Raw genomic sequence first — 13,233 nt, forward strand, 5'->3', positions numbered from 1 at the left:
ACATATCCTAGTTCTGCCGCAAGCTGTAATCTTTTCTCTCGCCCTGCATTGTGCTGCTGTGGAGACGTTCCGCGTTTCCAAGCCTCTGCCCTTCGATACGACGACACTGGAAGGGCTAAAACACTCATAAAGAATAAATGGTCAGAACCGGTGATGTCGTCTCTTTCACGGCGCCCGCGCACGTATTGTGTGGCTAAAGAACGGCGAAAGCTTTGCCTATACTGTTCAGAAAGGACAGAGGAAAAGAAATTGAAAAAGAAAAGCAATTTTTCTACTCTTGCCGTCGTTCTTGAGGGCTATTGTGTGGCCGGTAAGAAACGCCGGCGTTCAGCTATTCGTGCAGTTTCTAGTTGACCCTACGTATCTCAGCGAGAAGGGCGTCTTAGAGCTCGAACTGTGCGCATTATTTCTGTATGGCGCCTGCAGCGCCCGTGTAGTGCCTCTTGTGAGCCCGTGTGTGAATCTGTGAACCGGTGACCTGAGTCAGGCGGCAGCCTATTTTTGTTTACTTCTTTTGTGTGCTTCCGAGCGAGACTTGTGAGCGAGTATGAGTGCAAAGGCTTGTGAGTATTTTAAATTTTTGTTTGCACGACATCGAGAAATATCAGGGATTCATCTAACTGCTCATATATGTGTCGACACCAGAGGTAACGCGGGGTGCTTAATCTTAAAACGTATTTCACAGATGCGCTCGTTTTGCAGGGTTTTCACCTCTTGTATTTGGACCACGTGAACAGCAAAAAATAAAATGTGCTCCCCACTATGCAGTCGGTTCGAGCGAACATTACTGAACCAAATGTAATCATAAGAAGTATGAACGCTAGAAGCAAAAAGAAAGCATCTGATACAATAGCCTGCGAATAGGAATTGACTTTTGTACGAGTGAACGCATTTTTATCATTTTTTTTTTATTCCGAAGCCTGGCACTGGCTGCATCTCAGCGTTCATGGGCGAAGCACTCTGTGACTGTGACCGACCTCGCAACGCTGCCGTATAAAGTAGTGATAGTGTAGGAGCTACCGAAAGTGTTTAGGCACCCTCTAGCCACTATAACACTGAGGAGTTCGAGTTTTGGGATGCTGTTTGGAAACGACTGCGCTGTAAGGCAATTTAGTAATCGTGAATCTGATAATAACAAGTTAGAATAAGGAAATAAAAGCACAATGAAATATTTGAAGCATTTGTATTAGAATAACCGCCTCTCGGTTCTTATTATTATTTTCTGGCATGTGAGTTGCGTGAGACGCAGTGCTAGAAAGTCTAGCGAAATCACCTGATGCAACTGATAATCTCTCTTGTGATCGCATTCCTGTTACTTAGTCGGCCTTTCTGTAATGTGCCTTCCATTATATCCTCATTGGAGGCTGTTAACAAGAAGCAAGGAGAGTTTACCCCGATATATTACAAAATGCACTATGTGGCAGCTTGTTCACCACATTAAAGTCTTAGATCGCATCGTTTTTCCGCGACGAAAACAATTACTTTAAAATTTAGGAATCTGTGCTGATAATATTACACCTCTTTCATTTTTTCTGGACTCTCAAGATCTCCAACACTGCGCATAACACCCTATTCGGTCAACAAAAGCTGGCTTTTAGTGGCGGTGGTACCTATATGGTACCACCAACATATATGGTGGTGGTACCTGGTGTTCCCGTATTCTTCCATGTCCGACGGTTTCTTGCACCGAACAATCCCGTTGTTTTTCTCTACCCACTTAGTCATCCCAGTCGAAAAAACGACACAACCGTGTCAAAAATACGCCAATATATTTTGTAGCTTTGTCCTAACGTCAGCCTTTGCTGTAGTTGGGGACATTATCAGGGGTAAACGACTGTGCTTGGCAATGAAATGTAAAAACAAAGGGAGACAAACTAAGTGTACATAATAAGCCAGGTACGACGATCTCGCATTTCCAACTCAAAGCCTTTAGCTATCTTTCATAAACACATTAATGAAGTCATGAAAAAAACGCTCACGCATGAAAGGTTGCCAAAACCAAGAGTCGCGTGAACGAATATTGCGTCGCAATTTGCACTTTCACACAAAGCAATAGAATTTCCAGATATGAAACATACGCTTGCGCAAGATTCAATATATGACAAACCTAAAAGTAACTGACATCAAAAAATTGCAAAATAATCGTATGTGTTGGGAAGAGGTGGCTGGTTTAGGTTAAGGAAGGAAAAAAACAAATATATATATATATATATATATATATATATATATATATATATATATAAATTCTTTTGGATGAGTTACTTAACAAAGCAATTATAAGCGTTGCAAGGAGCAGTCAGATGTGTAACACTTTAAAACTAAGATATTAAGGCGCCGTTCTCAGCGTTAATACTCAAATAAAGGCATATTGTTTCGTGGAATGTTCGTAAAAAGAAACAGTAATCAGAGTGAAGGGGGTAATGCACCTCATGCAGGTCACCTCATTTCAAAAACATCACTAAAATAGAATCTGTTCAAAGAAAGGCCATCAGATTCATTTACAGCCGCTACTACCGCATGTTTTCACCGTCATCTCAAGCGCGTCCATTATCACTGGAGCCACTGTCGTTCCGTCGCACGTGTGATCGCCTAATCATGCTGCATAAAATTGTACACGGATCGACTAACATTGAAACGCCTATCACACTGATCGCACCCACAGCACGGGTTACCCGACGGGCTCACCCATTGAACATAGTTCCTTTCACTCCATTTTTAGAATGCTTTAGGTTTTGTTTTTTTTTTTTTCCACAGAATTATGGAATAACTTAGATGGTTCTCTGCGTTTACTGCCAACTAACCAATTTCAGAAAGAACTGCCTAGTCATGTTACCTGATATTGTATTGAAATGCTGTATGACCCACTCCTGCTATGTCTCCAACAAGAGAGACAGCAGTATTTGTAAGTAAATATATGGCGGCGTGTTATCGTTGTGATGCTTGGATTCAAACATCACAAATAGTATTTTTTTTTCTTTAGTTGTGCGCACGAATATGTTTCAAGGTTGCGCGAAGAAATACGTCAAAGCTGGAAATGTTCGTTTAGCATTGAATTATTGCCTTGGTTTGCCAATTTTAATATTCTTAGCCGGTATATTCTGGGGACAACCAATGTGGTGATAACAGCTGAACTGTTTATAGTACTGCGCGTCTATGGGGACCACTTAGCGTCCTGGCTCGTTTTTGTGGTATCACTATCGATGAAGACACGTTTTACACAACATTGGTTTCATTTCTAAACCAGTCGCCAGTTTCAACTGTGACCGCTTATGTGAGAGCGTGGAAGCACTCTTTTTCATCGTTCTCGTGTTTGTGAAAGGTTGGGCAAGGCTATGAGATTAAAATGAGAGCTCGTTGTTGAACGCTCTGTTGGCCTTACTGTTTTACTGCGCCTAATTTTCAAACGCTATCGCCATCAGAAAATCGCGGATGTCATGACCACGTTACCGACAATTCAATAACTCTGATTTCTGTGTCCCAATGCAAGAGGTATTACACATTCAACAAAGAAGAGTGGCTTGTTGCATTTTTTGGTGCATGCTAATGATGCACGCTGATGTATGTGTAGGCTTGTTGGTGCGTGAGCGCTACAGCTTCTTTATTGCGCAGGTGTGAATGTCTGTAATGAAAGGCGGCCTGTAAAGTTTTAGTTCAGCTCTAGCAAATTATTTTGATATGACGGTAATCGCGCAACACATGTTTCATTGTGTTCTACCGCGTCAAACTCGCAACAATGGAGCTTTGATTCAGGTTTGCTTAACATGAGCAAAATTTTTAGAAAAACGTTATTTGGCGTCCGCTTCAAATATGTACTTTGGTTGACTGAAGCGGCAGGGAGGGGTAGACTTTTGAATAAATTGAGCTTAGTTCCGCAGTTGCACATCTATTCAACTGATACTGACCACCTAATGGTAATCGCGCTCAACTATTGGCATTTTATATAAGCCGAAGATGTCTTTGTATTATTAATACTAGTAAACTATTCGGCGGTACTTATATGCTATGGAAAAGCGGGATTGTTGCAATATTACGCATTATCCTAACATATTAGCAAAACTAGGAAAGGGAATGTGATACTAATTATGCTCGTTCACTGGAGGCTCTCAAAAGCGAAAGACATGAGTATTAATTAGCCCTTGCCTAAGCATTGGAGTTCGACGCCTAAAAGCTCTCCGCCTCACACTTACTGGATCTATTTATATCAAACTTTTTTCATATGTTTGCGAACTGTAGTAATGAACGCATGAAGACTTCATTATATGTGGAACGAGTATAACCGGAAGAGTGTGCTGGTTTCCGTATCATTAAATGGGAGTTAAGACTTAAGCGTATATAGCACAATCTCGTTAAGCAGTAAATGTGCTCCTTGACCGAAGGACCTGTCTATTAAAGTTAATTCAAACATTCCACCCTCTTCTTTTTGCTTTCCACCATTAGCTATAGTAAGTTTAGCTTTTGTTTATTGAAACCTAGCTCATAAAATAAATAGACTCCTAAGTACACTTTTAGCTCTTCTTCCTGTGCTTTTGCTTAGCCTATATCTCTCGTTACTCACGCCTCGAAAGGACAGAAAAAGGATTGAAAAAAGAAAAAATGGAGCCGCGATTTGAATCGTGAAATTTTAATTTGGCCACCTTCCAGTCGTAAAACTCGTACGAGACGGCGTCGGCAGCGGCCCCTAATTACAAAGCCCCAGAGAGAGAGAGAGAGAGAGACGTGCTCGCAGGCGCGAGATATGCCGTCTAAGGAGCGGCTGCGAAGCTCCCCAGAGATGAAAGGTCGAGGAGGGGACGAGCAATGCGGTGGCTCTCCGGAGAGCGTTGCTCGCTGGGTCACTTCTTTGTGGAGCTGATGTAGGTGGTTCTTTGCCTCAGCCGAGGAGTCCCCACTTCCCACAGCAGTTAGTGAACAGCCTAGAGTGCGTGGATGGAACGACGCACTCCGATGTGTCTAGGCAGCCGCCTTGTACGCTCGTCTTGTGGAAGAGTGCGCGTGAGCGAGCGCACACCTGTCCGACCTTTTACTTGCTCCCGACGGGGGCTCGCCTGTGCACATCACTGTGGCAAAGTTTCTGCACGCTCTGCTATATTCCCTGTCTTCTCTCCGCATTTTATTTTCCTTCTAGTTGCAAATACTACTGCTATTTTGCAAGTTTGAAAGTCACGCAGAAGGAGACAGGAAGCCGCTAGCGCTAAATTTTAGAAACCAAAAGAAAGAAAGAGAGAGAGAGAGAGAGAGAGAAATGAATACTGTGGAGAAGTGGTAATGCAGCCGAGTGGAGAGCGATGATTTTGCTGCTTGTACTTACCCATGAATACGTGCTCGGGAAGTTTGAACAAAAAGAAGTTGCTGCCCTGGAAGCTGCAAAAGTTAAACTCGAAAGATAAGCAACTCTGCTTACACGCACAGAAACTTCACTTTTGGGGAGAATATTGTCTCCCGCTACTCGATTACTCGTGTTTAATTAATTACGAATTAGCGAACCAGGTTAGAAGAAGTTTGGTTAAAAGGTTAGGGTACACCTTTCTTGCGGTAATGGTATAAAGGGCCAGTGAGTAGGAAACATTGTGGCGGTGCGTCTCCGTACAATATCTGCCTTGCTTAGCCGCGGCGAAGGAAAGACTTTGTCAGTGTCAGCGAATCTAGTTTGCTAGTTAAAGGTTTTAGTAGCAGTAGAAAACCTTGATTTAAGAAATCTCCGCGGATTAAGAAGCGCCACGAAATGTCACGCCTAACCAGTGCCGGCGCTACCCTAACTAAACGGAAGAGAGAAAGACTGGGCCACGGTGAATGCAGCGAAGAAAGTTGATCCTTGTTCAGGGATTGCCTTTGATGTTCTTATGTTGTTTGTTTAACCCCATAGGTTTACTCGTTCTGCCAGACAATAATAAGAGCCGCTTTCGGAACTTGCACACTGGGTAATAGTAGTTTCAAAGTGAGCGAAAGACAATATAAGTGGCATGCTTCTATATTACTTGAACGAACCGTGCATATTTTCATTGCTTTACAACCTGACAGTTCTCTTTTATTTTCATCTGCAATTTTTTTTTTTTAAGCAGCCTAGAGGTTTCAGATCACGTACACGAAATCTATCGTGAAAGCCCAGGCGACGGTGGCAAGCAACGGGAGGCTGCATCCACTGAAAATTTCGTTCCTCTCCTGGAAGTCCCTCCCGATTAAACAGTCAGCACCTCGTTGGCCGTTTGCGGCTTGTCGCATAGCTTCGCCTCCGAGACCTGGGTTCGGCTCGGTCTGTGCCTTTTGCTGCAGCACCAGCGCCGCAGATGATGATGATGATGATGATGAATAACTTTATTTACACCCCTGAAGTAATCTTCCTCCCCAGCAGACTGGAATCCCTTGGAATTCAGCGGTGTCTAGGGCCAGATGGATGATTTTCTTTTGGACGTCTTTGTTTTGGCTGAGCATGGATTTCTTTTACGATACAAGCCCATTATTTAAAATAAACAGAACAAACTACGTGCCGATAGTACATTGTCTGCCCGCCCTTGAAGACAGAATGACGCAGCCCACCTTACCATCCGCCTTCTTCTTCGACTGCTATTGCCTTTATTGATTTTTTTGTTTGTTTGTTTGTTTAATCCCGTGGGTTTACACACAGGGTGCTCAGGAGGGGGGGGGGGGGCGTGGTATTCACATGGCAGCAGCGATGACTTCTAGGTCATCACGCAGACGATTGCAGGATCACGTGATCGGACTGCATTCAGTTACGTCCTTCCCACGGGCGTGCATTGTAAGTACTTCGTACTCTCAAGACAACGCGTGCGCTTACACCAGTTCGCGAGTTTCGATGAAGACGTGTATCGATAAGTGGTAGCCATTCCGAAAACCCATCTCTTGAAACGCATGAAAAGGTTTAAGCGATAATTTTTTCTCTACATTTCAAAACGTTCATTTCGTCTGCCTATTTTTTGATCACAAGGTGAGCTCTCCATCGGTGCTGGCGCCGCCGGCTGCGTTGGCTTTGCGGATCACCGTTGATTGCTAAGACATAACGGGGAAAGGGAAGATGAGTATGTAGACGCAACAACTTTTCTGTCTTAGCGCGTCTTTTTATATGGCGCCCGTTCGCGCATTTCGCGTCGTCGTCGCCGTCGGCCCTCGTAACCAGCTCCGCAGCCGAGGCAGCGCGCGCTCCTTCCTCCACCGTTCGCCTTGGTGTTCTCCGGTTGCTGCGCGCATTACCGCCTCCACCATTCGCCCTGCATGTACTCTCCCCCCCTCTCCCCTTTTCCTGCGTGGCGGCGACGTGAGTGAGTGAAAAACTTTATTGAGTAGAGATAAGGAGGGGGATGTGTCGGTGGGGTTCCTAGTCCGGGACTCCAGCGGCTGCCGTTGCTGCCCCCGTGCTTGTCACGGTTTTCTCCGGTTGCCGAAGCGCCGGCTTGGCATCGGTGGATCACGGTGCGTGCATCCGAAACGCAGAGCCAAGTTTACTTTACTCGCTAGAGCCTAGCGGAGTCAGCAGCACCAATCAGTACTGTTTTGCACTAATAATTAGTCCAATTAGCTTACATGAGTATCGCGCAAATCAGTGAATGCTAATTAACATTATTTGATTTAGTGTTAGCGGCTGAGAGGTCTGGAGAAGTCCGACTTTCGTGCTTCGGAGGCGACTGGGGCGGTGGAACGTCACCGAGACTCGTTTTAGCGTATCTGCTCTTTCGTACGTACTCAGGCTTCTTTTGCAATCTTCCACTCGGTCGCGTTCCCGGCACATTTCATGGAGGTTTCCCCACTTCTCAAGTTTCAGTCCCCAATTCATGGAGTTTCCAATAATGCGGCGAGCAAGCCTTTTCTCCCACCTTCCTTCCTATCATCACGGTCCATCGATAGGTGGGCAGTTACTGTCTTTCTTCCCTGACCCCCTCGCTACGTCGCCTGTTGTTAAACCCGCTTGCCTTCTCAACGAAATGCTATGCTGGACCGTTGCCATAGCACCCCGAAACTTTCGCTCTCTCCTTAATAGAGAGTTTTAGCTTACCGCGATCCGATACCGTGATCCGCCACCGCGCGTTCCACTGCGCACGCACAGACCCCCCTTGACGCCGACAGATAGCGCCACGTACTTGATGCCGGCACACAGACCTGCCGCGTCGGGACCAATCAGCTTTACCGCCCCGCTCACGCGCGGTAGAGAGCCACGGTTGCGGATCGCGGATCACGGTAAGCTAAATCTCTCTATTACCCTCCCCTTTCGCCCGGAGAAAACGAACGCGTTACGCGGCAGTTGCACCTCTTAAATACCTTATACTAAACTATTACAGCTCTCGCTGCAAAGATTAGCTCTTAAAGGCGCCCTTGAGGCTACACCACTCGAAAACGCCAACACTTCCCAGGGGGAACACTTTAACGTCGAGTACAGTTTCAGCTGTTGGAGTTTATCCACAATGCAGTCGTGCACATTAGCGAGAGCTTCACGCTTCCTTATGCGTTGGTACTAGATGCGCCCCTCCCTTGTTATTTGTAGTGCGGCTATATCATCGGGCGGAAAATACGTCTCACAATTTGCCAATAATTTTTTTTTACGCTTCGTACGTCAATATGGTATAGTTAAAGTTTTTCGTGTTGGGGATGCAAATACCCAATAAGGGTCTTCACTTTTCGTTATAGCACGATATCTCCGGCTAAAAGGTGATTTGCAGCCTTAATTTTGTCGCTTTGATTTGGAATTCGGTGGCTGCCGTCATTTGCAATGATAATCCCATGGAACTGCGTCACGGAAATCGACAAATTATGCACCTATCCACTTGTGTGCTCTGAATGTTTTGTAGCACAAGAGAGAAGATAAAACAGACCTTCATTCTCAATAAAGAGACCAAAAGAAGATAAAATAGGTATACTATACATAACAACAGCTTATATTTCTCGTTTTTGTATTCTGACAGAATATATTAATGATCTCTCATCATTCATAACCAGACTTTCGACACAGTTTGCGGACACCTCACAACAACTACGGATGGGACAGGCCTCCAACATGTTCACTGATATATGCACGTCGGCACAGATGAATCCAAAATCACCAACGCGTGACTTTTTCCAGACTAAGGTTATAACGAGTTCGGGCGTACGCGGCAAGCGACCTCTCACTATTTTTATGCTTCTGGGCTTATTTACATACTTTAAAACATGATACGACATTCTGGGCGTTTATGAATATGCCTCTGGCTGTTTGCATCGCTTGTCTGAACGCTTCAAGCGCAGCCTGGCGAGCTGACGTAAGCCATGCGTGACATCGTCTAAAAGCGGAGGTCATACCTGTAAACGCTGAAAGATGAATTGCTTCTCTTTTTCCGCTATGGAATGCAACTATCTCACGTTTAGTCCTTGAACAACTCCACCCCCTTTGTAATCGTCAACGTTTAACCTCGAACTTGGTGCATGATCGCCTCAGTTGCTTATGCGCCAATAAACCCAATACAACACTCTACTCCTCAACGTTACACCTACCGTTTACTATTTTTATAGCTTTACATAGCTCAGTGCACGCTATCCTTGCGACGAAATGCGGAGAAGCTGTACCTTTGCAAAATATTCTTGTGTCGCTTGCATTCATATTCCTCAGCTGCTCGACACTCGGTATGTGGCGTGCAGATAAAATCTTCGCGCTGACAAAAGATAAATATCAGAAAAGTTATCTTGACTGCAAACTAGAGGCGCCTGTCCTGACGCGCGAGTTACTCTTAGGCACGCGTTTATTTGAAAGACTAACGTTAGGTTCTCCAGTTTCATTTACTGCCTTTCTTAGTGATCGAGACGCGAGCGCGGAGAAGAGGGTGATCACGAAATAAGCATATGGCAACCTGGCAGACATTTAACCTTACGCCTCTTCCTAATTACAGGGCATTTACGTTTTCAGACTAATCGGTGTAATCTTACTGCCATTCGGTAATAACTTCCGGGTTAATTCATTGCAAAATGAAACCTATTTTTTGATGTTCTACTCCTAACGTAAGCCAACTAACTCGTCCTTGGTGAAGCAATTAAGAGGAAGCGAACTACGAGTCTTCCTATTCGTAAAAGACTCATTTCGCACTTTTTCGCTCGCACAGATTTTTTGTTTAAAAAAAAAAAACGGGAAAGGGCTCGACCGGAAATTCCTGCAATATTTCATTATATTCTCTACTTCAGAAACTGGGCTGTATAAGGGCTGAGAGCTAAATCAGGGCTTAGGAAAGACTCTTGTTCGTGAAAAAAAAAAAAGAGCGGTGAACAAGAAATAACCAGTAGCCTAACTACGTTCTGTGCTAAGAAAAAAAAAAAAAGACTCCAGCGCAGATGTTAACTTGCCTTTTTATAACAAAGCTGTATACTACCCCACGTCCCCGCCCCCTCGAAGAGGAAATCCTGATTTATGAATACGTTCGCTGTTCACACAATTAGTGTATATATTTTAAGAGTGATCACATTCTTCCTAAAAGAGCAACTCATGAAGAGCACGGCAGTTCGTGCTTTCTCTTTGCTTTCTCCGAAATTGCATTGCATCCAGCAGTAACATGCGTGCATTTTCCACTAGTGCCTTGCATAACCTTGCCTAATACACTTTGGTCGTCTGCCAAAATTCACTTCAGCGCATGTATTCAGGCGGCCGATTCCGGCTAGACGAAGGAGAGCGTAGGAAAGTGAAGTGTCCCGCAATCGCGACTGCGATAAAAAGGTAATTTATTCCATGTAGAAAACCCTGACTGCTCATTGGAGGGTCAAATTCTAAAGTTAAAGCTCAGCTACTTTGGTCATCTGATGAGAAGAGAGGAGTCGCTGGAGAAAGATTTCATGTTGGGAAAGGGTGAGGGTCGCCGGAGAAGGGGTAGGCAGCGAACGCGATGGTTAGATGGCATCCTTGAGGCACTGCAGATGAAGTTATGTGATGTTAGGAAGATAGTGAGAGACCGGAAAGCGTGGCGTGGCATGGTCCATAGGGTCACGAAGAGTCTGGCACGACTGAACGACTGAACTGAACTGAGTATAGAAATGTAGAAAGAAATGCCGAGGTTGACATTTATTGTAGTGGTTGGCCGTCGTTTGAGGCTTCAGGAACAAACAAGCAAAGGTTAACCGTGTTTAACTAGGTTAAATTCGTGTGGAAACCATGGACTTGCCTGGTTCTCCACCCTGGCTAGACTGACCTGCCCGGACAAGCGCAGTTCCTTTATATTGCGACAACCGTAAATGAAGACAAGAGGAGATGAGGTCGACGAAGAAGCGGTTCGTGCTGGGATTCGCAAGTGGATACAACTGGGTCTTCGACGTTCGTCCTGCGTCAATTGAAACCTCGCTTGTAACAATATTGCTACACTCCGTGACTGCTGATTGAATCGGTAGTTTGGATTTGAGTGACACCCAGCGGCAGGCTCCGATACTCTTAGGTCGAATTTAAACCCAAATATCTCACAAGGTAGACAATGTCCACTCGGGTGACCCTTCATTGATTCCGCAGAGAGCACACTATCTATACATGGCTTGGCTATGAATAGGCTGTTGCTGTGCTGTTTTGCCATGTGCACTCTCAAGGCCAGGTGTTGGAAAAGATCCGTGATTGGGCTTTTCCATATCACGTAGTGTTTCCGCACAAAATATAAAAGCAAATCACTACCTCTCCCGTAATAAAGAGTAGACGTAACCATGAAATGTGGTTAGTAGCGGTGCAACACATCAAACAGCGAGCTCAGCATATCTAGCTCCGTTCTCCTGTCACGGTGTATAACTTCCATGGTATATAGTTTCTCTAGGGTATAGTTTCTTCTAGAGTGTGAACTCTGTAACGACACCAAATGGCGCGGCTCTACCGCGTCACGTGCCTGATTGCGCATGCGCCGTTCGAACTACAGGACAGTGCGTAGACTCCCGTGCGCCGCGCGCTGCTGTCACCCTTTCACCCACCGCGGGATAGGAAGACACGTATTGACACATGTGCTTCTTCAGCAGCAGCGCAGCATATCGGGCAGAGGAGGGTGACCCATGAAACTTCGAAACTTCGTTTAGCCTCGCCTTTATATTCTCCTCTCCTCTTCCACTAGGGTCACCAGTGGCCCGCTGCAATTGCTGCTAAAAGCATGTCACACTTAAAAAAATGGCGAGTAAGGCACAAACCATGTGCTCTTTCGTTAACGGTTCTTATAGGAAATATATTCTCATTTAGAAACTGGCACTATACGATGCTGGTAGACGGCCCTTCACTTCGGGACATGCTTACAACGAGCGCCAATGCAAGTTTTGCCGCCTCTTTAGCGGCACGTGTTTGCGTTTGCAATTTTTCATTAATGTCACGAGACGGAATGAAGATGAAAGGGCTATAATAACCTGTAAGTGCACATTACTCCTTTTTTTCACATGCACTCGTGAAAAACAAACATGAATCACTGCGAGCTGGAAAGGCGAGGAGGAGGGGAGACATTTACCTTGCTTCTTCCTTCCGCAGTTCTGGTCGATGAAAAAGGAACTAAAATCAAGGAAACAGTTTGGAACCAGGAGGCGGAATGGAGAAAGGGAGATGTGATGAGGAGAGGGGGTGCGCATGTGCTCATTAATGCTGCATCGTCAACATAAACACGGTCATGGCTGACTGCAGCGCGATTTTACTACGGCCAGAGCATTGCTGGGAATCAAGGGGCCTCTCTAGAAGATTTTCACAGCGTGCCGAGGTCAGCCTCGGCTCGACTCTATTACCTGAGGGCTTTATCTCGGCAAATCACGGGTAAACGAAGCGGGCAGAAAAAAAAAATGCGGCGCGACAGGGAATCGCTGTCCCCGTCGCACCGCCATTTGCAGCGATCCTGTTCGCAGAGGAAGGCGCGGGCGAGCGGGAGTCCGCGGAACTTTTGTTGTGCTTATCAGAGCCAGCTCTCTCGTCCGGCTTCCCAAATTAATCAGGCTTATGTTGCACACATGCCTTGCGGCTAACAGCGCAAAAAAAAAAAAAAAAGAGAGAGAGAGAGAAGAAGAAACTTTGGGCAGATCGCAGTGATGCGGAAGGACAATGTATGCGTGTGTATAATTTTTATCCTATACACGCCCCACTACACTCTCGCTAAATAGTAGCGTGACAGCAGAGTGGGAAGTTGTGTTGAACTTTCTGGTTGATATTTGTCACCAACAAAGGAGAAAAATCAGAATGATTAACAAAGGACGCAAATTCCCGCGTCTGGCGTGATTATTCTTGTTTAACTCTGAGAGTACGAAGTTTCCGCAAAATAACTACATTCAAATGAC

At 45.3% G+C, this 13,233-nt stretch overlaps 1 protein-coding gene across 3 annotated transcripts in view; it reads left to right on the plus strand.

The window, feature by feature from the left end:
• Positions 1–13,233, plus strand: part of LOC146186100 (dopamine D2-like receptor) — a 599,817-nt gene that overhangs the window by 204,093 nt on the left and 382,491 nt on the right. For 2 of the 3 annotated variants that reach the window (XM_084607029.1, XM_084607032.1), the window contains exon 1: positions 355–563. The exons of the other annotated variant lie outside the window; for it this stretch is intronic. The gene's annotated coding sequence lies outside the window, so the exon portion shown is untranslated. Of the gene's footprint in view, positions 1–354; positions 564–13,233 lie in introns of those variants that run through there. 3 annotated transcript variants of the gene reach the window in all.

This window comes from Amblyomma maculatum, chromosome 6 (assembly GCF_055883805.1).
Source record: "Amblyomma maculatum isolate TAMU_Amacu chromosome 6, ASM5588380v1, whole genome shotgun sequence".
NCBI lineage: Eukaryota > Metazoa > Arthropoda > Arachnida > Ixodida > Ixodidae > Amblyomma > Amblyomma maculatum.